This window comes from Furipterus horrens, unplaced genomic scaffold (genome assembly GCF_987537825.1).
Source record: "Furipterus horrens unplaced genomic scaffold, mFurHor1.1.pri manual_scaffold_3, whole genome shotgun sequence".
Taxonomy (NCBI): domain Eukaryota; kingdom Metazoa; phylum Chordata; class Mammalia; order Chiroptera; family Furipteridae; genus Furipterus; species Furipterus horrens.
The window spans coordinates 109,878,454-109,905,868 of record NW_028327173.1 but is presented as its reverse complement, the minus strand read 5'-3'; the positions used below and the strand labels follow the sequence as shown (position 1 = coordinate 109,905,868).

Below are 27,415 nucleotides of genomic sequence, written 5' to 3'. Positions count from 1 at the left end.
TCCATTTTCCTTCCTACCCCTATCAGTCTCCTGGACACAACCAGGTTTCAGTTTACAACTGCTGCCAGTCTGTCTCCTAACATGTTAAATGAGAAGAGCCAGAGGTACTGCCAAGACATTAAATAGACTGCATTATGATGAATATGTTTCAACAAATTTTAAATTTAACTCAGTACTCTTAACTTCCAAGTTTAGTGCCCTGCCTGATATGACAAGTAAATATTTTATCAGTGGAAAATCCAATTATCAGGATTCAAGGATTAAAAAATAAACTGATTAAACACTAAAAGAGGCAAATGTATATTAAACACCGAACTAGACTGTAAATAAAACTCCATTTGGAGACAAAGCAGATACCTCCTCCACATTCTCAATGATGTTTAGCATACTTGTATCAACATTCCTTATATTACCAAGGACCCTATCAAACATCTGCAAGCTCCAGGGTGTTTTTTACTTTCTAATTACTGCAACAGCATGAGAATAATTTATACTTCCTCCAAAAAGACAGATTTGGGAAAAGTGTTTCACAGGAACGCAAAATATTCCAACACAACAATATAGAAAGGAGCTAACTGTTATACTATAGATCATGCTGCCAGTTAAATTGTTATGAACTTCATCAAGAAATCCATTTCCTACTATTTAAATTAAAATATTAGGTACACATTCTAATTATAAAGTATATATAAGGTCACACACCATAATGTATTATTTTTGAAACAGTGGTATTTTTTTCTCAAATCACATTAGACATCAGGATGAATTCTTGGCTAGACCCAGAGACTCCACCCACTGTATTTCACCCATCTTCAAAGGAAATCTGGAATAGAACTCAGTCTCTGTCCTTTGGTTAACAAAGCAAGCACATTCTTTCTACAAATAGGACAGCAACGGCAAAGGAAATAAAAAGAATAGGGGAAACCTGTAACAAGTATTCAAAACCATATAAGGAGCTGTCCCTGCTAAGGCGACAAGTTTGTGCCCTCCTGTACTGCAGATGTCCTGAGCCTCCCCAGCCTCTGTGACTTAATCTCCTACTCCTACTCTCACACCCTCCTTCCCAGGTATTTCCCAAACACTCTAGGTAAATTCCCACCTTTGCTGTCCCCTGTGCCTGTAAGGTTCTTCTCTCACCTTCATTCAGTTCTTCCCAAACGTTACTTCCTCACAAGGCTTCTCAAAGGTCTGTCTCTGAACAGCCCCAGCCCCACTCTACCCCAGCCACTCTTCAGCTTCCTGCCCTGTTTTACTTTTTTCGTAATACTTATCACTATCTGCCATTACATCATACATTTACTTGTTTATTAGCTTACTGCCCATGTCTGATATTTGCTTCAAAATAATGAATTCAACAGCACATTAAAAGCATTATACACCATGACCAAATAAAAATTTAACATATGAAAATCACAATGCAATATACCACACTAATAGAATTAAAGACAAAATTACTCAATTAACTCAAATGATAAATAAAAAGCATTACACAAGATTCAACATTTATCATGATTTTACAAAACCACTCAACAAACAAGAAATAGAAGAAAACTCTCTCAACATAATGAATGCCATATATGAAAAGCACACAGCTAAAATCATATTCCATAGTGAAAGACTGAAAATTTTTTTTCTAAGGTCAGAAACAAGATAAGGATGCTCAGTCTCGCTACTTTTATTCAACATAGCATTGGAAGTCCTAACCTGAGCAGTTAGGCAAGAAAAGGAAATAAAGGCATCCAAAGTAAAACTGTTTGTTGATAATCTGATCTTATGCGTATATCAAAACCCCTAAAAATTCCACACAAAAAAACTTTTAGAACAAATAAATAAACTCAGCAAAGTTGTAGGATACAAAATCAACACACAAGAATCAGTTGAGTTTCCATATCCTTACAGTGAATAATCCAAAAACAAAGTTAAGAAAACAATTTAACTTATAGTAGCATCAAAAAATGTATAATATTTAGGAATAGAACTACTCAGAAGGTAAAAGGCTTGTACACCAAAACTACAAAGCACTGCTGAAAGACATTAGAGAAGACACAAACAAATGGAAAGACATCTGTGTTCATGGATTGGAAGACTTAATATTGTTAATATGTCAATACTACCCAAAGCGATCCACAGATTCAACACAATCCCTATCAAAATTCTAATCTTAATTTTTTTTTGCAGAAATAGAAAAATCCATCCTAAAACTCATGTTGAATCTCAAGGAGGCCCAAATAGCCAAATAGTCCAGAAAAAGAAAAGCAAAGTTGGACGACTCACACTTTCTGGTTTCAAAACATCTTACAAAGGCACAGTAATTAAACAGTGTGGCACTGGCATGAAAAAGCTACACAGACCTATGAAACAGAACAGAAAGCCCAAAGATAAACCTTCATATATTATATATGTCAAATGATCTTCAACAAAAGTGCTAAGGCCACTCAATGGTGAAGGACAGTCTCTTCTACAGATGGTGCTGGGGAAACTGGATATCCACATGCAAAAGAGTGAAGTTGTCTTACACCATATACAAAATAATTCAAAGCAATTAAAGACCTAAATTTAAGATCTAAGTATAAAACTAATAAAAGAAAATACAGGGAAAAGCTTCATGACATTGGATTTGACCATGATTTCTTAGATATTCTAACACCTAATCACAGGGAACAAAAGCAAAAATGGACACATGGAACAAGATCAAACTTAAAACTTTCTGTACATCAAAAGATATAATTAACACAGTGAAAAGGCAAACTCTATAATGGGAGAAAATGTCTGATAAAGGGCTAGTATGCAGAATATATAAAGGGCTCTAAAAACTCAATAACAAAGAAACAAAAAACCTAATTAAAAAATGGACAAGAGCCTTGAATAGACATTTCTCCAACGATGACATCCAAATGGCCAACAAGCATATAAAAAGATGATTAACATCATTAATTATTAGAAAAATGCAAATCAAAATCATAATGTATTATCACTTCATACCTACTAGGATACCTGCTATTAAAAAAAAAACAGAAAATAGTTAAGTGTTAACAAGGATGTGGAGAAAATTGGAAACTTTGTGAACTGTTTGTGGGAATAAAAAATGGTGCAACCACTATGAAAAACAGGATGGGAGTTCCTCAAAAAATTAAAAATAGAATTACTATATGATCTAGCAACCCCTTTTGGGGGTATATACCTGGAAGAATTGAAATCAGGGTCTCAAAGAAGTATTTGCACACTCAGATTCATAGCAACATATTCACAATAACCAAGAACTGGAAGCAAGCTAAACGTTCATTGATGGATGAATGTATAAATAAAATATGGTATATACATTCAATGGAATATTATTCAGCTATAGAAAAGAAAGGAAATTCTGTTACATGGTACAGCATAAATGAATTTCGAGGACAATGAAATACACCAGTCTCAAAATCACAAATAGTGTATGATTCCACTTGCATGATGTATCTAACCATCAAATTCATAGAAACAAAAAGTAGAATTGTAGTTACCAGGGGCTAGGGAAAGAGGGAAATGGTGAGTTGTTGTTTAACGGATACAGCATTTCAGATTTGCTAAATGAAAAAAATCTGGTGATCAACGGCACAACAATATGAATGTGTTGTAGTTAACACTGCTGAACTGTACACTTAAAAATGGTTAAAACAGTAAACTGTATATTTTTACCACAATTAAAAATAAAAATAATGAGCCCGGGCTAGCATTGCTCAGTAGGTTGAGTGCTGCCCTGTGAACCAAAAGGTCACCAATTCAATTCCCAGGCAGGGCACATGCCTAGGTTGCAAGCCAGATCCCCAGCTGGGGGCATGTGAGAGGCAACTGATTGATGTTTCTCTCACACATCAATGTTTCTCTCCCTTTCTTTTCCCCTTTCCCCTCTCTCTAGAAATTAAAAAACATAATCTTTAAAAAAATAATGAAACAAAAGAAATGCAATCTCTCACAGTATCATTAACACGATTAATATGAATTAACAATTTTTTAAACACAAGTGGGTCAGGGTATAGATGAAGTAAGGTTAGTCATAGGGGTTAATAATTGTTAAAGCTGAGTTACAGGTTCATCAAGGATCATTATACTAAACTATTCTCTCCCCTTCTGTACTTTTCATGCACTTTTGACACATGGTCCAATAAATCTGGTTGGTGTATAAAATGTTAAACTACATTACATGCTTATCACCGAGACCCTTCATTGACTCATTAGTATGGCAGGATATGTAGCACAGGATGTGCTCAATTCTCTCTGGATTAGAATGAAGCTATTGGCATTTCAACATATCTTGGTGAATCCACAATCATATACTTCTAGGATAAGCCCCGTGATGGCTAATAAAAGCATTCTAAAAGAAGCAGTAAGGTTTTTAAGGAGCATTAATATATACCATATTAACATATGAATACACCTCGATACTAGAGCATTGCACTGGTTTGAAAAGCAGCGACTTTTGTCTTTTACATAATGTTTATAAAATAAGTAATAAAAAACTGCCAGACAGTTGGATAATTTATTTGTTCAATAAATATGAAAATTAGCATCTATGTTTAAAGAGATACAAATACTTCGCTCAGTATTCACATCCGTACAATCATTTGGTATGTGCCACCCCACATGTTGAGTGCTAGATATGCCACAGGAAACAAAGCAGACACAGGACCTGGCCTAAGGCAGTTCATAGGAACAAAAACCCAGTCCAACTGATCTCACAATTTAAAGAGAGACACACATAAACATACACCTAATCATAATACACTGCAATATACCATGACAATTACATGTAAAGTATGGAAGTAACTCAAAAGGGAGAAAATCAGGAAAGTTTTACAGAAAAAAGTGACTAAAGCACCTCCTAAAAGATGAGTAGTTTGAAATAGCACCAAAAATTATGAAACTACAAACACAAGTTGTTGCCCTCTATGGTTTACAAAGCATTTCATATTCATGTATGTCAGTTAAAACCTCTATGTGAATGACTCACACACATCTGCAACCCAGGCTTCTCTAAACACCAGGCAGGCCTGTGTATTCAATTACCTTATTGACAATTCTTTTTTTTTTTTGTTAAGTATATTTTATTGATTATATTGATACAATAGTTCCAATTCTTCCCCTTTGCTCCCCTCCACCCAGCATGCCCCCTCCCCCAGCAATCCCCCCACAAGTCCATGCCCATGGTTTGTACATACAAGCTCTCCCGCTTCACCCTTTCATATATTCTTTATTTTTAAAAAATAAATGATTAATTAAATAAATTAATTAAATAAATTAAATTAATTAAATAAATGATTAATTAATTTAACAATAAAAAAATAACAATCCCTCCCTCTCAGATATTAAGACCCTTTATAATCTTATAAAGGACAATGGGCAAAGGTCTCGAGCTCCTCTAGCTGCTTCAAGCTGGACATGGTCATCATCCTACCTACCTACCCTTGGGTCCAGAAATCCCTAATAAGAGTCGGGGTGTGGAGGGAAGGGTGGCCTTCCCACATGGGGAAGGATCGTGCAGACTTCAGGTCAGTTGGCTTTCCCCGGACAACACCATGCTTGGTTTAACAGGCTGGCATCCTTGTTGTATTCTGGGGGCAACAGATTTGGCAAAAGGGTTAAAAGACATCATTCAATCCATAACCACTAGATGACAAAAGACAGAAATTAATTTTTCAATGTCTTGCATTAGGGGAAAAAAGGGCTTCTTTGGAGAAAGGTGTGCCAGGCACATCTCACCCGTCTAAAACCCTTTTGCCCATTATACTTAGTTTGGACTGAGGGAAATATTTTAGGTTTCCCCCCTCTCAGACCTCTGGGCCCTTTCTGTCCAAGCCATTAGGATAGAAAAGAGAAACCAGTTTTAAAGTGAAGCCCACAGACCACCCCATACTTCACCAACCCAGCCACTTAGTTCAGCTAAACCGTTGAGTCTCAGGAGGCAGCAATGCAGACAGGATTAAGTGAGGCCTATACGTACACATGATCACTCAGGTAATGAGATCATAGGCTTATGCTCTTTGAAAACAGAAACCACATGTTAATTTATGTCACAAAACCCACAAACAAGTCTCTAAATCTGTAAGACTGTCTTATTGGAAAGACATCCAGTTGCAAGGCATTTGATATTCTTCTTGCCTATAAATTAAATATCTTTGAGATACCATAGACATAGCTTAACTTTCAAATGAAAACATATTTTAAATGAAAAGAAACGTTAAAGACGGTTAGCTGCACTACTTTATAGTCTACCACTGATCATTGTGATTTTCCTTGAATAATGATTTTTCTCCCTAAGATTACCCTCCTTGTCATTAAAGGGACTGCATTAAGTCCATTTTTAATTTATCCTGTTCATTTGCATAAACACAACAAGAGCAGCAAATAATCACTTATGATCTTTAGTTCTGCTTTGCTGGAACTTACACAAGGAACATTTAGGGTGACCTTCAGCCTGCCCTTCAGGGCACAGAAGCTGAGCCACATACCTGGCATTCAGCCTTGCTTGTATACACCTGTCTCTTCCAAGTCCTTCTGGTTTTCCATTGTGCCTTAAGGTCCCATCTAGCCATCTTTCAGGAAAACAACCTTCATTCCTTCCCTGGAAAGATTGCCATGGACCGCACATCCAACCAAGGTACCAGGCCTTTTTTCTCGTGGGCTTTTATTACCTTCGAAAGTCATTCCCAGTTCCTCAGGGCTTTTTGGTAACAACCAGAGCCCAAGCATGTCTCCTTTAGGCATGACATTCCAGTCAATGTCTTGGTCAAAAAAACCTCTATTAACAACTGGTCTTACTAGTTTTATGCAAAGAAACTTATGTCATTACTTACTTCTTTAGAATGCCAAACTCTGGAGGGATCAGAAAGGGAGAAAAATATACAGTGTGAAGGAAAATCCTTGTCCTTCTGATATTCACTAAACTGGCATTTCCAGTCTTCATATTTTCATTTTTCCCCCACTAAAAATTTTTGGTTTTTTTTCCATTACAGTTGTTATTGACAATTCTTTAGTGTCCTAAAAGTATCTCCATCTCCCAAACCAAAAACATGTTCTTCCTCCTGAAATCTGATCCTTTTCCAACTTTGACCAACACAGCAAATGACACCATGATCCCTCTAGTTGTATAAAACAGAAACCTGGAAATCAGTCTTTCCTCTTCTTGGTCCTCTATCACTAAATGCTGGTGATTTCACCTCCCCATTATTATTCAAATCCACCTGCTCAGCTCCACAGCCACCAACATCACTCTACTTCAAGTTAGCACCATCCCTCACCTGGACAACTGCATCAATCTACTAAAAGGTTCTGTCCATTTTCCTTCCAGCCCCTTGCCCTGTGTTCTTCACGTGACAGCCAGAGCGATTCTTCCAAAATGGAAACCAATCACACCACCACCACTACCAGTCACTTCCATATAACTTGTCCCACCTCACTTAAAATCCTTCGGTAGTTTTCTTGTAGGATAAAGACAAAATTCCTTAACGGGGTCTACAGTCCCTGAACAGTGTTGCCCCTACTACAACCTCAGCCTCATCACATGAAACAGTAACACCATTTTTCATGCTATACAGGCAGAAACTGAGTCATTAGGACATTATGGAATTTTGTCCACTATAAGGCAATTACAGTTAGTTGCAAATGATTAGAGAATCCTATTGTTATGATTTCTTGTCCAGTGTTTTCCACTAATTATACTACTTCCCAGTAATTAAGATATTTCTGTTTTTCTAACCACCTGAAAATAAATCTTTGATGTAAAAATGTAAGTATCTTTAAAAAATGTAAACACCATAAACTGAGATGTCCTTTACAGCCAAAAGAAACGAAAGAAAGAAAGAAAGAAAGAAAGAAAGAAAAGAAAGAAAGCTTCCACATTTGCATATGGAAAGTTTTATGAAGCACCTACCACATGTCATGTATGGCACTGGGGACACAGCAATGAGTAAGACAGCCAAAGTCTCTTTTTTTTAACCACTTTATTAAGATAGGTTTGACATGTAAAAGGCTGTACACTTACTGCTATAATGAATTTGGGGATAAGAACATACCAGTGAAACCATCACCACCATCAAGGCCATAAACCTATCAAGGTCTCTCTTCTAATGGCATTTGATGTTCTAATGGGGAAATGATAAGGTAATAAGAAAAACTATCAGGTAAGACTAGGGAAGAAGTGATGGGAATACTAAGGATAAACTGTTAGGTTGGGTAACCTGGAAAGTTCTAAGAAAGTGGTATTGATAACTATTATCTGAAAAAAAAGGAAGAGCCAGCCAGTGACCATTTACATTCCAGAGGGAACAAGGAGGGAAAGGAGGCTGGCCTGTTTGAAAGGAGGCCAGTGCAGTGCCACAGAACGAGTATGAAGGATCACAAAATGTGACAAGGGTGTGGCGAGGCTGGCACTAAAATGTGGGATTTCCCAGTTTTCTCTAAAAAACTTTTCAAAAGGTACTTCTTCAGGAACTAAGGCAGCTCTCTTCCATAAGGTCCTTTTGGCCACTTTAGAATCAAGTCTAAAAAATGTATTCATCCCACATACTATTTGTTTTTTGCTCTGAAAAATTTATATTGAGCAATAACTGCTAAATCTTAACTTGCCTTGAAATGTTTATAAAATTGTTTTACCATACCGTAATAGTTATCATAATCTCTATCACCCTCCTCAGACCTAAAAACCCAGACTTTGCAATGAACTACAAAGAAAATATCACCCCCCCAAAACAGAATTTCACAATCACATCCTCAAGATAAGCCTCTTCAAGAAAAAGAACTAAATAAAATCTTTTCCAAGAGGAAAAAAAATCCTAAATAAAAACTGGGTCCCCTACACATCTAACTGAAACAAAGTATTACAACAGGCTTCTGTAGTACCCTACAATTATAGACATCCCCCATTACTAAACAAGAGACAAGCTCTACCAGAGCTGAAAGCTGAGCAAAGAGCAGAAAGCAAAGCTCACCAAGCATACACATTCCTTGAAGATTAGGCTCCACAATTAAGAACTGTTCAACAGTTCACTGGATTGACGATAATTAGAAATAGTTGTCCCGCTCCATTTAGTCCAAAGGTTATTTATTCCTCCCTCTTATATAACAGCAAATTTGAGCTTACGTAATAGAAAAAGAAAAATGTTAAAATAAACCAGGAAAACAAAAACTGTACAACCAACCAGCTTCTTCCTCACCAACCCCCAACTTTTCCCTTCGTGTTTTTTCCTTACCTTTTAAATTTTGCCCCATCCACTCCTCTTATCCTCTCAAGCCTTCCACTTTATGATCAGAAAGTATATAGTTAGGACTCAATGGAACAAACAGAGGAAAGGGAAAATTATATTGCATCAATCATTTTTCCGACCAAGACAGTAACAGGCTTCATCCTGCTTTACTGTATTTCTCTACATAAAAATGTCAAGGACAAAAAGATAATGACAGTGATGATTATTTAAATAATAAATCTAACATCTTCAGGACAGAAGGGGGCTATGAAATTTGAAAAAAAAAGAAAAACTTTAAAGAACTAGAGTTGGAAAGACTTAGAAAGCATTGTTTTAATAAGACTTCCTAACCATCCAGTTTGATTCTATTCTAGTCTGTTGTATAAATACCAGACTGTCTATCCCTCCCTAGTGCAGGTACTTGTTCCTTTATTAGATCTGTCTAGACACCCAAGAGAGTTTATTAAAAATATAGACAGGAAATTGTCTTTCCAATTTTAATGTGTCATTTTCTGTAATATTACTAATTTCACCTTCCTCACTACGAGAAGCATTAAATTTCAAAGTGATTACACTGGGGAACACAATTTTCGTTGAGTTAGATCTGACACTTCTTTTTGACTAACTTTTGGCATCTGAATCCAAAAATGTGCCGCTTTTCTCTATCACGTCAACTTTTTAAGGTACAGGATACCCTCCCTTTGTCCTAAAAAGTGTACAAAGTGTATATACAAAGGAAAATAAAGAAAAAAATTACTGAATAGACTATTTAGAGTTATTTTATTCATATAAAGGCTATGTATTGTTACTGTAAGTCAAATTGTGTACAAGTAGTTAAGTTCTGCTACCAAACACACATATTAAGGTATTTTATCTTTTCAAATGACAGGCTAGGAAATGCCAAAATGAGATTCTTGGAACAGCTTTCTTCAGTTGGCAAAGCTTTAACAAATAGCTTCATGAGACCCAGTTTTATGTGCAGAGGTGGGAATATAATGTTCTTTCTGTCAACAGGTGGCTCATGTAGAAAGTCTGGATCACCAGGTTTGAGGTCAGATCTTGGAGGCCAATATGACGCCACTCAATTCTTCTCACGAGCTCTGCTGTCCCACATACATGGAAAACAGGGATACTTGGTGTATCCGTGTTGCTGACCAGGAAGGAAGTAGACCATTTTAAGGTCAACACAGATGATCCAATTGTGCTTGTGATATTGCAACAGATCATTGACTGTCTTTATATCTTCACATTCTTCACAAAAACAAACTGAATGGCCAATTGGGACCACACCAAATAAATTGTCATTGTGAAGGAGGCTACACTTCAAGCTCCGCTTTGAGTTATTGATGAACAGTTACTATTCAGCTGCGTTATAGATTGGAATTCCCAATTCCTCCATTAAACCATGTATGTTATGGCAATACACAAAGCCACCATCACTTCAAAAGTACTGCAGGAATGCACTTTCTCTTGATCGAAAGTAGGGTGCCTTCGCTCCTTTTTCAAGCAAGTTTTTCTCATGCAGTCTTGATGCTAGGAGTTCTGAAGCCTCTTTGGATAGTCCCAAATCTCGTGCCAAATCATTCAACTCATGCTGATCAAATCCCTTACGAACTGAGTCATCTTCAATTTCAAAATCTTCATTGTTGCTGTCACTTAGTTCTTCACCATACTCCTATTCCTCGAAAGAGGGTATTTCAATGAAAACTGGCACTGGGATTTCAGCTGAATGAGGCACTGGGCATATAGCTGATGGTAGACTAGGATACTCTATTTTACATTTATTTTTCTTGTTATATCCTGACGTTTTCACTATACAAAAGTAACAGTTACTTGAATGATCTCTGGGCTCTCGCCAAACCATAGGTATACCAAATGGCAATTTACCACGTGTTCCCTTCGTCCACTTCCATAAACTCTTGACACACTGCTTGCACACCTTGTGAGGGGCCCAAGGCTTACCCTGATCACCAAGTTTTACTTTAAAATATGCAAAATAGGCTTGCCTGACAAAAGCGCGGATGTTTGTCCTTTGACTGGGAATGGTGAAACTGCCACAGATATAACAAAGGAATCAGGGTGGTTTAGGCACTTACGACGAGAAATAGCAGAGGCAGACATGATCCGAAGGGAAGGAAATAAGTACGTTTGTAAATAAAAAAATAAGTTCTGCTAACTCCTTGTATACAGACAAGAACTCGGACTACATTTTAGAATACAATTCACTATATACAGTGGCACACAACCTCTCACCACACTGTCTCATGTGTAACTGAATAGCCTAGACAAGTATGAACCTGTCTCTGGTCTCCCAGGTTGACCCTGACCCCTCCCTACTCAAGGGAGGTTTGCTGTCAGCCAATAGGAGAGCACTAGTGCTTCCCTAGATCCAGGCTCGATCCAGCCTAGGGTGCTCGCATTAAGATAAGCTGTAGAGAAAAACTTGGTGTGATAGAAGAAAACTAACTGCAGTTTTGATATCAGCATGCCTATTTAAGTCTAAAACAGCTGAAAAATCAAACTCAACAGGAATTATGTTAAAAATTGTTCCCCTGTCTTATACATGGGTCTTAAACACAGCAAATTGTAATGTATACCATATAAGAATAGAGCTCTCAGGCTGGATTAAGTAAGATTTTGTTTAATATCCCCTTTAAAATGTTAAGCAATCAGTTATTTGGGAAAAATAAATAAAAACTTTGTCTTTAGAATATTTTGTAGAAAAAGATATTCAAGTTAGCCTTCTTAAAATGCCTAAATGTCATGAGTGAAATTTTTAAAATACAAAGGAAAAAACGAAGTAGGGTCTATTATGTTCCCACCCCACCCTACATACACCAATGAACAGAATACTTCTGGTGAGTTTTAGCAAACATGTTTGCCAATGTCTGATATATATATCAGATATGTACATATACACATACTTATCTCAAAACAGAACAGATTTAGGAAGCCTTCCACGTTCCTGACTAAGCAAAAACAGATATGCTTATAATAGAGCCTCTGATGATGTGACCACAATAAAAAAAAAAAGAGATTTTTGTTTCTTTGACTTTCTATTTTTTCTCAGCTTTGCAAAAAAAAAAAAAAATAGGTAAACAAAAATAAGTTTGCTAGATTCAAAAGACTCTTCAAGAAATAAACTGACAACAAACCTTATGCTACAAGTCAATTATTTTTACATTTTTAAATGGAAAATATAAAGAAATGTATATAAAAAGAGGGTTATAGAAAAAATGTATGTCTCCGTAAAGACAGTAAAAGTTAATTGCTTTCTTTTTTGTATTTATTAAATGAAGAACAAGTATACACAAATGCGTGACTCTTCCCACACAGCTGTTTTACAGATTTCCTTCTGGTGAGTCGTAATATGTCTCCCATATTTAAACTACTTGGTCAAATTAATAACAAGAAAGAATTCATACTCTTATAATATTTAGGTATATAAAAAACAGAAAGTAATATTAGGATTCAATTTCAGAATTAAGAAATACTTCTAAGTTCTTCATATACATAATTGTTAAACTATAAGAAGAACTCTTCAAGTCATATTGTTATTTCTACTTTCCAAAGGAGCAAAAAGAAACTAAGCAATTTATGGTGGTGGTCTATACAGCTGCTATTTACTCCTCTCACTCCTGTTAAGTCCATCACTTCACAATGTGACACTGTCATGCCTTCTACCAAGAGATGGCATTTATTTCCTGATCCATGAAATATGGGCCTGCCTTATAACTTATTTTGACAAAGAGAATGCAGCAGAAGTGACCTTGTAGGACCTCTGAGGATAGGTCTCAGTATCTTCTTGGGATGCCACTTGCACAGCGTGAATAAGCTAGATTCCTAGAGCATTAGAGATCTTGAAAGAGCCCAGCCACCATAAAGTGTCAGATATAACAGTGTGGCCATCTTAGAACATCCAGTCTTAGGGGAAGCAACCAGATGACAGAGCCATGTGAGTAACCTTTCAGACAAGACCAGAGGCACAACCAACAGCAGAACCCAGACCAAACTGCTGACCCATGAAGTTAGCAGCAAATAAAATAGCTGTTGTTTTAAGCCACTACATTCAGACCTAGGACTGTCTGAATCCACAGCCTAGACTCTCTCCACTAACTAAAGCTGCAATTTATTCTTTGGTTTGAAAACAAATAATTTTATAGTCTAATACAAGAACAATCAAATTGAGAAATAACAGCTTACATCTTTTATTCATTATCTAAAAAAAGAAACACACATTTTCACTGCCTTATAAGAAGGACAACAGACACATACATTGAAATCTGTAATTATAATAGCTGGAAGCTGGTAAATTTTATAGAAGTACTGTCTCTTCATTCCCAAAGATACACAAATATTCATTTAAAACTTAATAATGTTCATACATATTTTATCCACAAAAACTGAACTTGCCACGTGTCTAAAAGAAAATCTGAATGGCTGTGAAACAAAAAAAGAGAGAAATTATTAATTTTTATGAATCTAATAAAATTTATGGTTTTAAACAACAAACCAGTGCTACTGTAACATTTACTAAGCCCACATTCATATTTAAATGGAACACTACACTGGAACCTTGACAGAGTGAGAACCCTAAGTGCCTTTTCTATGCATTCTTTAAGGGTTGGCAAACATTTTCTGTAAAGGGTTGGATAAGTAAATATTTTAGGATTTTTAGGTCATGTGATCTGTTTTAACTACTCAACTCTGGTGTAACTACTCTGCCACTGTAGAATGAAGACAGCCATAAACAATATATAAAGAATAAGTAAGACTATGTTCTAATAAAGCTTTATTTAATAAAACAGGCAGTGTGCCATAGTTTGCCAACTTTTGTTTTAGGTGCTTAATTATCGTCAGCCAAAATACACATAGTTTACTAGCTGTGATAAAGCTAATTTGTTGCCTTACTATGAGACCTATTAAAAATTACTCTCTGTATCCATAGTCCACTATCTTCAAAATAATGCTATGTATATATGATGGTAAATTTTATGTGTCAACTTAGCTCAGCTATGGAGCCCAGTTTTTGGTCAAACATGAGTCAGATGTTGCTATGATGTTGTATATATGACTAACATTTAAAATCAGATGACTTAAAATAAAGGAGATTACCCTTGATAAAGTGAGTAGGACTCATCCAATCACTTGAAGACTTAAAAGAGCAAAAACTGAAGTTTCTCAAAGAACAATTCTGCCTAATGACTGTAACAATTTTCCTTACAAACTTCAGGTTTTCCAGCCCCCAAAACATGTAAGCTAATTCTTTAACGTATATATCTCTCTCATAAGTGTAGATATATAGATCTATTGATATGTACTTTAATGTAATATACCCTTAAATTTAAAAAAGAATATACTCTGATTTCTTTTTATACATCATCCAAAACTATGTAAGAAAGTTTAGGTATACTGTATTATTATTTGGCATATTCAGTCCCTTGCTTCCTTGCAAGATAATGAATATATATACACACATGTGTGTATAGTCTGTCCAGAAAGTATCCAGCCACATGCTCTAAAAAATAGACACGTTTATTTAAGAAGGTATAAGATACGAGAAACATTGTACACAAGACAATGACACCTCAGTCCCCTTCAAAGTAGGCATCTGGAGACCTCACACAGTTCTCCCAATCACCATCGGCTGCCCAATCATATTTTCCTGAATTTCATCGATGGTCTGAAATCTCTTCCCTTTCAAAAGAGATTTTAGTTTTGGGAAAAGCCAGAAGTCGCAGGGTGCCAAATCTGGGCTATTAGGGGTACTGAGTCACTTGGGTGATTTGATGTTTTGCCAAAGAACTGTGCACGAGACGTGATGTGTGAGCAGACACACTGTCATGATGAAGCTGCCAATCACCAGTTTTCCACAGCTGCGGCCTTCTGAATCATCCAAATAGTTTCCACAAGTAAATGTTCAAGCTTAATATAAAATGTGATGCAGATTCATTGCTTTACTTGCTCAGTCATTTTGAATGTGACAGCCACACAGTACACATGCTCACTTAATGGTGTCTACCGCCCCCACTGACTAGTGCAGCGAAATCGTCACTGTTCACGCATGCACATTCCAGTCCACTCTCCTTGGCTGCCGGGTTACATTGATGCAGCGGAAACCGTTCTTGTTATATATTAACGATGGTTGGACTTTTTCCAGACAGACCTCATATATCCATATGTAAACAGGTGACTTGTGTATATCTCACAGAGAAAGAATGGACATCCCTAAGTTATCAATTTTGGGATCACCCTTGTGATATGTTTTGACCAACAGAATATGATATGATATACTGTTCATCACATTGAGCAAAAACTTAAAGCAGCACTATGAATTTGGGCCATTCTTTCTTGCTTCAGTACTTTGTCAAGAGATTGGCATACTTTATAGAAGGGCTGTTTCTTCACCCTTGGTTCTGGAGGGGAGCCACAGGCTGTTTCTACAGGGCTGAGCCACAGTCTACAACCTAAACTTAGTATGAAATATAACTTTGTTATTTTGAGAAGCCACTGAAATTCAGAAGCAATTATTATGACAAAGCTGAACACCACAAAATTGGTACATAAGTGGTGTACTATCTTAACAACCCCCGCCTCCAAAAATAAAAAAAAATTTGTGATGTAAGCTTTGAAGCCAGCTAGCTGGCGGACAGCAGAGAAACTGTTATTGGAGATTGAAAAAATGGTAAAGCACATTTGTAGTGGTAAATGAAACTGTTACATATAAAAAGTTAGATAACTTGGTAAAAAAGACTGGACATGTGACTGGCATCTGAAGTGCGAGAGGGGCAGTTTTGTGGGGCTGAGCCCTAAACCTGCGGTGTCTCAGCTAACTCTGGGTGCTTAGTCTCAGAACGGAATTAAATTGTCTGTGCCGACAGAGAACTGCTTGGTGCAGAAAAATCCCACACACACTTGTAGTACGAAGGTACTCAGTGAATAGTGAGCAAAGGAAACACGTGTTTTCTTTCACCCACTAAGCCCTTTCTCGTGAAACTTGGAGGGAGATTCCCCACAGGAAAAGACTAAGGATGTGGTCCCACAGAAGCCAAATAAGCTTAAGATAACTGCAGAAGCCTAGAGAAAAATGCACACTCCAGAGAGTTGAGAATATAATTATTAGCAAGTGGATCTGACATCAAATAGATAATGACCAAAGACAACTTCCAAAGCCACCCCTACCTCAAGTTAAGGGTCTGCTACTCTTCTAGATCATCCTTGGTCCCAGATTTCTACCGGCAAGAGGCAGGCCAGGACAGCTGTTCAACTCTTACCTCATTTTCTAGCCAAGGGAATATCCTCTAATACTCTTCAAATATGGACAAGGATGATATATTACAGGAAATACCCCGTAGAGGGCACAGCCAAGAGCCATGGAAAACAATGGACTAGGAAGCTACACACAGAAGCAAAACCAGGGCCTCATCAAGGAACAACCCCTAGTGCCAAGAAAAGAAGCCCACATTACATGTATGCAGCAGGATTTTTACAAGGCCAGGGCCTGTGATTGCAGTGTGCCTCCATTCTTCTCCTTTCTTAACAGGCACGTTTACTGTGGACGCTCTATCTCTGCTCCATTACTGTATGTTGTAAAGACGGCAGGTATGAGATTACTGGTCTTTGGATCAAGAAAATCTACATGCCTAAATGCAGAAATTCTAGTAAGGTTCTAGACTTCAAGCTTGTGACTGAAAGTCTTAAAGTATTTTCCTTGAGAAAAGGATAAATACATTTTGTATGCAGAAGGGAAAAAAAGTCAACAGTTTTGATCAAGAGGACATTGTGGTAGATTATATTATTGTTCACTATTTGCCATCGCTATCCTTGGAAGAAGTTTACACATCCCTGCTCACTGATTTATAACTTGGCTATAACTCCAGTGTGAAGAGTATTTCTCACTGTGCCTTACTGACTTTGAGTCTAGCCATGTGACATGCTTTGGAAGTCATGAAGCACTCCACCCCTGAACAGAAGCTTTAAGAGGTATCACACACTTCTACCAGCCCCCTGAGTCCTTACTACCGTGCAAACGGCAGGTCCAGATAAAGGCTGCTTTAAGCCTGGGACTTAGAATAAAAACATGTGGAGCCCTGAACAGTGTGGCTCAGTTGGTTGGGCATCGTCCCACAAAGCGAAAGGTTGCCAGTTTGATCCCCAGTCAGAGCACATCCCTGGGTTGCAGGTTCAATTCCTGGTCGGTGTGCATAATAGGCTAACAATCGGTGTTTCTCACATCAATGTTTTTTTCCCTTTCCTTCTCCCCCTCTTCCCCTCTCCCTAAAAATAAATAAATAAATAAAATCTTTTTAAAATGTGGAAGAGTCACTCTGCAAAAGCAGCCCAGTCTACATATAATGTAATGTTGATATACACCACCAAGATCTGAGGGTTATTTGTTTCTGCAGCAAAGCTGATTAATACAGAAATCAAATGAAATGAAAGGTAAAAGGGGGAGGAATTATGTAATGCATAGCTATTATTTTGGTTGCTGAATATAGTGTGAGATGCCTATGGTTGTACATACGCACAGTTGGTGAAGGGCCTATGGGTATGGGTATATAAGATTCTATAAAGGATTAATCAGGCTACTTGCTGGAGGTGATGGTGTGGCAAAGATAAATCTAAGGTTGTTACCTGATATTTTAACATTTATTGTTAATAATAAACACTTCACACACACTTCATATAGTCCTCAACTGTAATAGAAAAGACTTTCATTACCACGATTTTCCACACAAAAAGAACCTTAGAGAAGTTCAGTAACTTGCTAACATTAAATATAGCTACAAGTGACAGAGTTGAAATTCAAATTCAAGACTAATTCTTCTTTTAATTAAATTTATTGGGGTGACATTGGTTAATAGGGTGATATAGGTTCCAAGTGTACATTTCTATGATACTTGATCTATATATTGTATCGTGTGCTCACCACCGAAAGTCAAATCATCTCCTTCCATCACCGTATTATTTTGCTCCCTTTATCCTCTACCATTCCCCATCCCCTTCTCTCTGGCGACTACCATACTGTTGTCTGTGTGTCTGAGTTTCAGCTTTATATCCTACATAAGAGTGAAATCATATGATTCTTAGCTTTTCTGACTGACTTATTTTGCTTAGCATAATATTCTTAAGATCCATCCATGTATTCACAAATAGCAATATTTCATCTTTTCTTATGGCTCAGTAGCAGTCCATAGGAGGTATGTCCAGAAAGTATCCAGCCATGTACTCTAAAAGAGACACATTTTTGAAGAAGATACAAGAAAAACTGTACACAGGACAATGACACCTCAGTCCCCTTCAAAATAGGCACCTGATGACCTCACCCAGTTCTCCCAATCACCATCAGCTGCCCCATCGCATTTTCTTGAATCTCATTGACAATATGAAATATCTTCCCTTTCAAAGGCTTTGGGAAAAGCCCAAAGTCACAGGGTGCCAAATCTGGGCTGCAGGAGTGCTGAGTCCCCTGTGTGATTTGATGTTTCGCTAAAAAACTCTGCAGGAGACCTGATGCATGAGCAAGCATGTTGTTGTGATGAAGCTGCCCATCACCAGCTGCCCATAGCTGCAGCCTTCTGAGTCATCCGAATAGCTTCGACGGAAGAATGTTCAAGCTCAATGCAAAATCTGATGCAGACTCATTGCTCTACTTATTCAGTTTGTGACGTGACAGCCAAATGGTACACATGCTCCCTCAGCAGCGTCTACTACCCTCACTGACTAATTTCATTGTTCACACATGTGCATTCCCGTCCATTCTCCTTGGCTTCCAGGTTACAGTGATGTTGCGTAAACAGCTCTCATTGTGTTAGCAATGGCTGGACTTTTTCCAGACAGATCTCATCTGTAACATGTACCACATCTTCTTTATCCACTGCTCTCCCAAAACACTTTGTCTCCATGTCTTGGCCACCATGAATAACACTGCAATGAACATAGGTGTGCATATATCTTTGTGAATAAATGTTTTCAAGTTTTTGGGGTAGATAACTAGAAGAGGGATTGCTGGTCATATGATAACTCTATTCTTAATTTTTTGAGGAGCCTCCATACTGTTTTTCATAGTGGCTATTCCAGTTTACATTCCCACCAACAGTGAAAGAGGATTTCTTTTTCTCCACAACCTTTCTAACATTTGTTATTACCTGTCTTGTTGATAATAGCCATTCTAACAGGTGCGAGGCTGTACCTCACTGTACAGTATTCCCTCACTTATCGCGGGTATCACATTCTAGATGTCCTCGCGATAGGTGAAAATCCGTGAAGTAGGAACCTCACATTTTAGTATTTATATATATTTTAAGGCTTTATAAACTCTTCCCACACAATTATAAACCATTCCCAGTCCCTTATTAACCTTTTCCACACTTCTATAAACACTACTTATGTTCTTAAACATATTCTACACTCTTAAACCTACGTAACTTTAACAACATATGTATACAGTACCGCAAAATCCCGCGATATAGCAAAAAATCTGTGATAAATAATTAAATACAATATTTTTTTTAAAATCCCGCGATACAGTGAGGCCACGATAAGTGAACCATGATATAGAGAGGGACTACTGTAGTTTTGATTTGCATTTCCCCTAATAGTTGGTGAAGCTGAAGACTAATTCTTCAATTTTTTACTATATCATGCTGTCAACCAAAGTACAGATTATTTAGTAATAAATAGTTCTACAAAAGTGATAACTGCCCTGGCTGGTGTGGTTCAGTGGATTGAGCACCAGCTTGAGAACCAGAGTGTCGCCGGTTCAATTCCCAGTCAGGGCACATGCCTGGGTTGCAGGCCAGGTCTCCGTTTGAGGGCGTGTGAGAGGCAACCACACGTTGATGTTTCTCTCTCTCTCTTTCTCCCTCCCTTCCTCTCTCTCTAAAAATGAATAAAGTCTTTAAAAAAAAGTGATAACTTAATTTTATATTATTTTCCCATTCTACAAGATGGATGCAGGAAAATGCTGATACCATGAACTTGGATCTAAGTCTGAATCCTATAAAATATATTATTCATAACAAATTTTTCTTATACTCTATAATGTTCTTATTAATGTGACAAACAACAATCTAAAACAATATAATTTTATTTCTAAATTTTCTTAAATTTCAGCTATAGTAATTAAGGATTTTAAAGATTCAGGTAAGTGCTGACCTCAGTTTACCCCATCAATATGAAAGATTTCCCAAGCAAATTAATAATGTATTAAGTGGCGGGCAATGCATTTTAGACTACAAGAACAAACACTGTAAATAGTTTATAAACCATTTAGTAGCCCTTATACTGCTCATGTACTACAAATAATTATTTTTATTACCTAATAAATATTAATAGAAAAATTAGATGAGACTAGTAAATATTTTTTAAAGGGAGGAAAAGACAACCTAGCGAAGTCACCATTAAGTGGTAACAATATATTTTGTTACATGTCTTTCCAGACTTCTTTTCAATACCTAGATACACATTTACTTTATATCAAAATATCATACTACCAGGTACATACATATTTCATTTAAATGATTATGCTTAACATGAGTTCAACAGAATTACTTATGAATGAATAGTCCCAACTTGGAGAATTCCAAAGTTTATTAAAATAATCTTTCTGGCTCCCTCTGCTGGTAATTAAGAGAAGCTTTTTTAAAATTCAATTTGATTTGAAAAATCAAACTCTGAGGCACTAATTTATCACTAAAAACATTTTTAGGAACCTGTCTAAATGTAAAATTTGGCCAGAAAGTGTACAGTGAGTAATTTTTTAGTGAATTCCTATTAGCCAGCAAGGATTTGGCATCAGAAAAAACCTGGATTGAGTTCCCAGCTTAATCACTTATTTGGTCAAATTACTTAATTCTGAGTTTCATTTTCCTCATCTGTAAAATAAAGCTAATCTCAACTGCCTTACATATTAGAAGAATGAGCTAATATATTTATACTTGATTATGCTCCAAAGCATTGATACAGAGTAAGTGCAAAATAAACCACGCCCCTACCAAGATGCAGAGTTGTGGTTCGATAGCATAACTACTAAAGAAGTTCTATAGAGCTACTAAATTCAAATAGATAACTTCTAAAATATAAACTTACTGTAATTACACTCTTTTAATAAATTCTCATTTTCTCAAGATCAAAATCTTTAATATGACTTCCAAAATTCTTCACAGTCCAGCCCCTACTGACCTCAGAAGTGTAATCTTCAAGTTGGATACCCTCCCTTGAGCCCTCCAATCATTTTTCATAGTGAAGTTCTTCAAAAGTACCAAGTTCCCTCGACAGGGCGCCGGGGAACAGCATTCCCTTCCCCTTTGCTACTTAACAATAACTTGTTCTGTAGATCTTGGTTCAACTTTTTCAGGGTAATGTTCTCTGACTTCCCAGACCAAGTCAGGCCTTCTGGATGATACCTCTCCTCCACACAGCTTATTACATAGAGCTGTAGCTTTATCTTTAAATGTGTTAGCATGGTAATACTGTCTCCCCCATTTGGCTGTCCACAAATTCCTCAAGAGCCGGGAAGTACTGAATACATTGTATCCTCATAATCTAGCACTTACCTACATGGAATAGGCCCTTAGGTATCTGTTCAATAACTGAACAAACTGAAATTATCAAATATGGAATTAAAGAATTCTTTCTAAACATGACTACATCAGTTAAAGGTGGCCATATAAGTATAAAATAACATTACAAATATTTAGCTAAGGTCTGATACAGAATCATACACAGAAATATCTTTAACACATAAACTCACTGAATAAGTTGTGCTCTTCAAAAAGAGCATCTTTAAGAGGACAGAAACCTGAATATATGATAGTCCTCTTAACACGATTTAAATTTAAAAAGTTTTTAAGGTGTATGTGGTTTGGTTTTGTAACAAATATTTAAGTGAAAATTTGTCTGAAACTGAGTGTTTTATACTATAGTACAGTTTTATTTTTCCAGGAAATCTGTGGTAAATAAATTAGTAGAGCTAATTAAAACCAGCCAAAAGGTATGCTTCACAGTTTCTTTGGAAATTATGCAAACTGCATTTCTTTAAACCAAAGCATACCTGTGATTGCCTTAAAGAGTATGAACTTGAAGAGTGTAAACTCATTCTTACATAATAAGCATTCATTCCCAAGTATACAGTAAATTTTGGCCTCAATGGCATTTCCCCTATTCATTTACACCAACCCAAAAAAGCAATAAGGTTTACAACACATCTCTTAGAGTTAAATCTTCATTTGATAGGATATTTAACAGATTTTTTGATATTTTTATCTTTGACAGATTTTTTAGCAAATCCTATGATTTCAAAATAGCAGATGTCACTTTCCCCAAAAGCTGCATTATCATATTAATAAATCTAAAAATTAGTTTCTTTCTTTGTTATTTTAAAGGGAATTAAATTTTAAACTATATCTCACATAGAATAGAAACAAGCCCTTTGGGGATCATCCTGTCCAGGAAAGGTAAATGCTTGGCATTAAATGTGTCCACTCCCACAGTGTATACAGGTACCAATCTTAGCACTCTCCTTTTGACCCAGAAGAATGTCCACAGACCTCCTGTTTCCTGAGAACAAAGCACTAACTAAAGAAAAGCAGGGTCATTTTAATGCCAAGAGAGCACTGAATGCTGCTAATGGTTGGGCAAGGAGGTAGCCACAACTGGCAAACGTCCTTCCTCCCTGTTCGAAAAGGAAATCTTTCAATTTTCACAATGTCCTTCCGGATCTCTGGTGTTAGATCTCTTAAATTCGACCACAGTCCACAGAGGTGGATGGGCTGTGATCTTACTAAACAATCTATTTCCTACTTTAACCAAGAAGTACGAACCAGGTACCTATAAATGTACCTGAACAAGTGCAGAGGTGCATTTCAGGAATTCTGACACTAACCACGCAGGAACAATCCAAAAAAGATGATGGGGACAAGTCATCAAAACACCATGGCTTTAAACATGTGAGTCCTATCATTCATTCCCATTGTTCTGATGGTAACTTCATCAAGCAAGCTTCTGACAAACTTGCTTCCCTATACAGTACAGAGAAACTGGATGAAGTATCCAGCCTACTCGTCAGCTATTTAGTTCTCATTATACATTAATAAGATGACATATAATACCTCAGGGAATTTCCACTGTAAATCAGCATCTTTGAATCCAATCAAAACTGAGTTTCATCTTAAACAAGCCAAAAGTGAATTTATCAAGGTGACAGAAGGCCTTGCCATGGCAACAGAGAATTGGGTCTCCCCTAACAAAACTTTTAACACCTTTACAAGATATGTTAATATATGACCAGAAGAGAGGAAACTGTACATACAAACTGTAAACATCATTGATTTTTCTCATTAGTTTAGCAGCATATTCTTTGCTGTTCTTTTCATGATACTTAATTTCTCCAAAATTCAGGTTTTAAAAGTACATATCCATTAAATAGTTTCTCCAATTAATCTCCTTTCACTTAGCTTTAATTTTCATCTTAACTAGAAATAAGATCACAGAGTTCAGTACAACGAAAAGGCATGCAAATGTTAATCTTGACAATTTTAAGAAATAAACATTCAGAAAAATAATGGGAGAAAATAAAGAGTTAACAACTTAGGAATGTGGGATTAGAGAAGAATTGAATTCTTTATGGTTTCTTATTTTCTAAATTTTCTACAATGAATATTGTTCTGTTCAGGCTTCTTTAATTGCAAGAAATAAACATCCTTTGAGTTGTGGTTAAAAAAACATTTATCATAAAGCTATACAATGTGCTACTATGGAAATCTCACAGAAATCAAGTAATGGGACCACAACTGAGCTGAGCTGTACCAAGTCTGGAACTGAGGATGGCACTGGAGTCAATTCTGTTGTAGGAAGCCCACCAATGCTCTGCCTAATAAACTGCTCACCTCTAGTCCGGCTACATCCTTCCACTCTCATAATCAGCGATGAATGTTTTTTGTTTTGTTTTGTTTTGTTTTTGCTGCCATCTTAAACTCCAAATTTCTTCCACTTTAAGTATAAGGCTGAAGGACTGAATTTTACTTTTTTAGATTATGAATTGAATACATATGCATGGTTTTTAGAAAGAGCCAACAGCATAGAGAAGGGTAAAAAAGGAAAGTTTCCCTCCTCTTTTGACTTTTTTTTGGGGGTGGCGGTAATCTATAAAAGAAATATATTTATATTTCTAAAAATCATAAATATATTACTTAGCAAAGCACAATATCTAAAGTTTTTTCCTCATTCATTATTAAATAATCATTGTATAAACTAGAAAATGTACATGAAAAAAGAATACTTTAAAATTACTTGATATCATACATATAGAAATGATATGAAACACTCTAATTTGATTCTATTTTTTTAAAAATATATTTTGTTAACTATGCTATTACTGTTGTCCCAATTTTCCCCCCTTTTCTCCCCTCTGCCCTGTAAACCCCTTCCCTTCAGCAATCCCCCTCTTCAATTCATGTCCATGGGTCATGCATGTGAGTTCTTTGGCTTCTCCATTTCCTATACTGTTCTTAACATCCCCAGTCTATTTTGTACCTACCAATTTGTACTTCTTAATCCCTACACCTTTTCCCCCAATCTCCAAACCCTTCCAGCTACCATCTGATAATCCTCCAAATGACCTCTATATCTATGATTCTGTTCCTGTTCTGCTTGTTTGCTTAGTTTTTTTTTCAGATTCAGTTGTTGATAGTTGTGAATTTATTGCCATTTTAATGTGCATAGTTTTGATCTTCTTTTTCTCATATAAGTCCCTTTGACATTTCATATAATAATGGCTCGCTGATAATGAACTCTTTTAGCTTTACCTTCTCTGGGAAGCACTTCATCTGCCCTTCCATTCTAAATGATAGCTTTGCTGGTTAGAGTAATCTAGGTTGTAGGTCTTTGCTTTTCATCACTGCAAGAATACTTCTTGCCAGTCTCTTCTTCACTGCAAAGTTTCTTTTGCAAAATCAGCTGACAGTCTTATGGGAACTCCTTTGTGAGTAAATATCTGCTTTTCTTTTGCTGTTTTTAAGAGTCTCTCTTCATTTTCAACCTTTGGCATTTTAATTATGATCTTGGTGTGGTCCTCTTTGGGTCCAACTTGTTTGGGATTCTCTGTACTTCCTGGATTTATATGTCTATTTCCTTCACCAAATTAGGGAAATTTTCTTTCATTATTTTTTCAAATAAGTTTTCAATTTCTTGCTCTCCCTCTTCTCCTTCTGGCACCCTTATGATTCGGATGTCAGTAGATTTGGAGATGTCCCAGGGGCTCATTAGTTTGTCCCTGGTTTTTTGAATTATTTAGTCTTCTTGCTGTTCTGATTAAATGCTTTTTTTCTTCCTTATGTTCTGAATCATTGATTTGATTTTCGGCTTCATCCCCTTGACTATTTGTTCCCTGTGAATTTTTCTTTATTTCACTTAATGTAACCTTCATTACTGCCTGAGTCTTTTTTATCCTATTGCAATACCCAATAAGTTCTTTGATCATCCTGATAACCAGTGTTTCGAACTCTGTATCTGATAGGTTGCTTATCTCCATTTTGTTCAGTTTTTTTCCTGGAGTTTTGTTCTGTTCTTTCATCTGGGCCATATTTCTTTGTCTCCTCATTTTGGCAGCCTCCCTGCATTTGTTTCTGTGTATTAGATAGAGCTGCTGTGACTCCCTGTCTTAGTAGCATGGCCTGTTATAGAGAAGCGCACCAAAAAGTTGGATGGAGCAGAGCTTAGGTAATTGCCAGGCAGGGCAACCAGAGTCACTGCTCTATTGGGGAGGGCTCAAAGAGGGGATAATGTCACTGCCTGGTCTCTGGATATTTGTCCAGGAGGAAGCTGTCTCCCAGCACTCACCCTGTTGCCAGTCACTTCAGTTTCTCCCAATATGCCACTGCTGCCCTTCCAGCTGTTTCCCTGGTGCCAAATCCCAAAGGGGATGGTTTTGCTAAGTCCTAAGACCACTGTGAGCTCTTTAGGAGGAGTCTCCTGAGAATCCTCAGTTTCTTCTGCCACTCCAACCCCCACTAGTTTTTACAGCCAGAAGTTATGGGGACTTATCTTCCTGGCGCTGGAACCCTAGGCTGGGTGGTCTCATCCAGGGCTGGGATCCCTCCCACCTGAGGTAGCCCTCCCAATTTAATCCACCACATGCGAGTGGGGGACAGCCCGCTTAGGCATCCTCTCACCTCTCCAGGCCACTCCACACCTCCATGCCTCTCTGCTCCTCCTGCCCATTTGGATGAACGTAGCTTCTTCAAATCCTTGGTTGTAGGACTTCCATACGGCTTGATTTCCTGAAAAATCTGGGTGATACGTTTTGGAGTATAGTTGCAATTTTTGCTATAGTTGTGAGAGGAGGTGAAGTTGTTTGCCTAGGCCTCCATCTTGACGGGAAAGTTGATTCTACTTTAAATAGATATTTTTCTGAGTTATACCATCCAGAGCAGATAAATTTAGATTGGCAGCCTATTTATAAATTATTTGAAATATTCTATCATGGTAGAAATATTTTAATTCCTAGTATGTTTTTCATTTGTCCTTCTCAGGTTAAATTGGCTAACATAAAAATAATTGAGAAAGTGTTCTCAAAAACTAAAATCCAAATATAGATAAGGTATTATGTTTAAAATTTTAATTACTAAACACCCTCAAACTGTCCTAGAACTTCTACTTGATATGTTCAGTTATCTGAGACGGTGGTTTTCAAATCTTTTTAATTTCAAAAATTTTCTTCAAAGAAGTCATTACTCTTCATTGAAATGAACAAAGAGGAGTTGCTCTGTTTGAAGGAAACTGTAGTAGAAAACTTTGTATCAAAATGCCCTGGCGCATGTATTTATTCAAAATGTAGACTGACATCACTCCCAAGCTTCTAAATCCATCTCTGGAAGTATGGTCCAGGAATGTTTGAGAACCCCTATGTTTCCTATGTATTTCATTCAGTACACCTTAAACATAGATAACTATTTTTAAGAGTTTGGTGAAGAATTTGGTGTAAATTATTCCAATTTAAAAAACATCTCCACTAACAAACTAGACTAATAAATGGTCCTCCAACTTGCTTTTTCACATCGCAAATATTTCTTGGACATCTTCACATGTCACATATATGTAAATATGGAAGATTTTCACATTCTAAATGATAATTTCTAAGGATTTTCAATTTTCTATAATCAGAGAAAATACATTTTTAAGGGGTGAATAACAAATAT

At 36.8% G+C, this 27,415-nt stretch overlaps 1 protein-coding gene across 1 annotated transcript in view; it reads right to left on the bottom strand.

Moving 5' to 3' along the window:
* UACA (uveal autoantigen with coiled-coil domains and ankyrin repeats) overlaps window positions 1–27,415 on the bottom strand; it is a 99,364-nt gene that overhangs the window by 58,131 nt on the left and 13,818 nt on the right. The window lies entirely within an intron of this gene.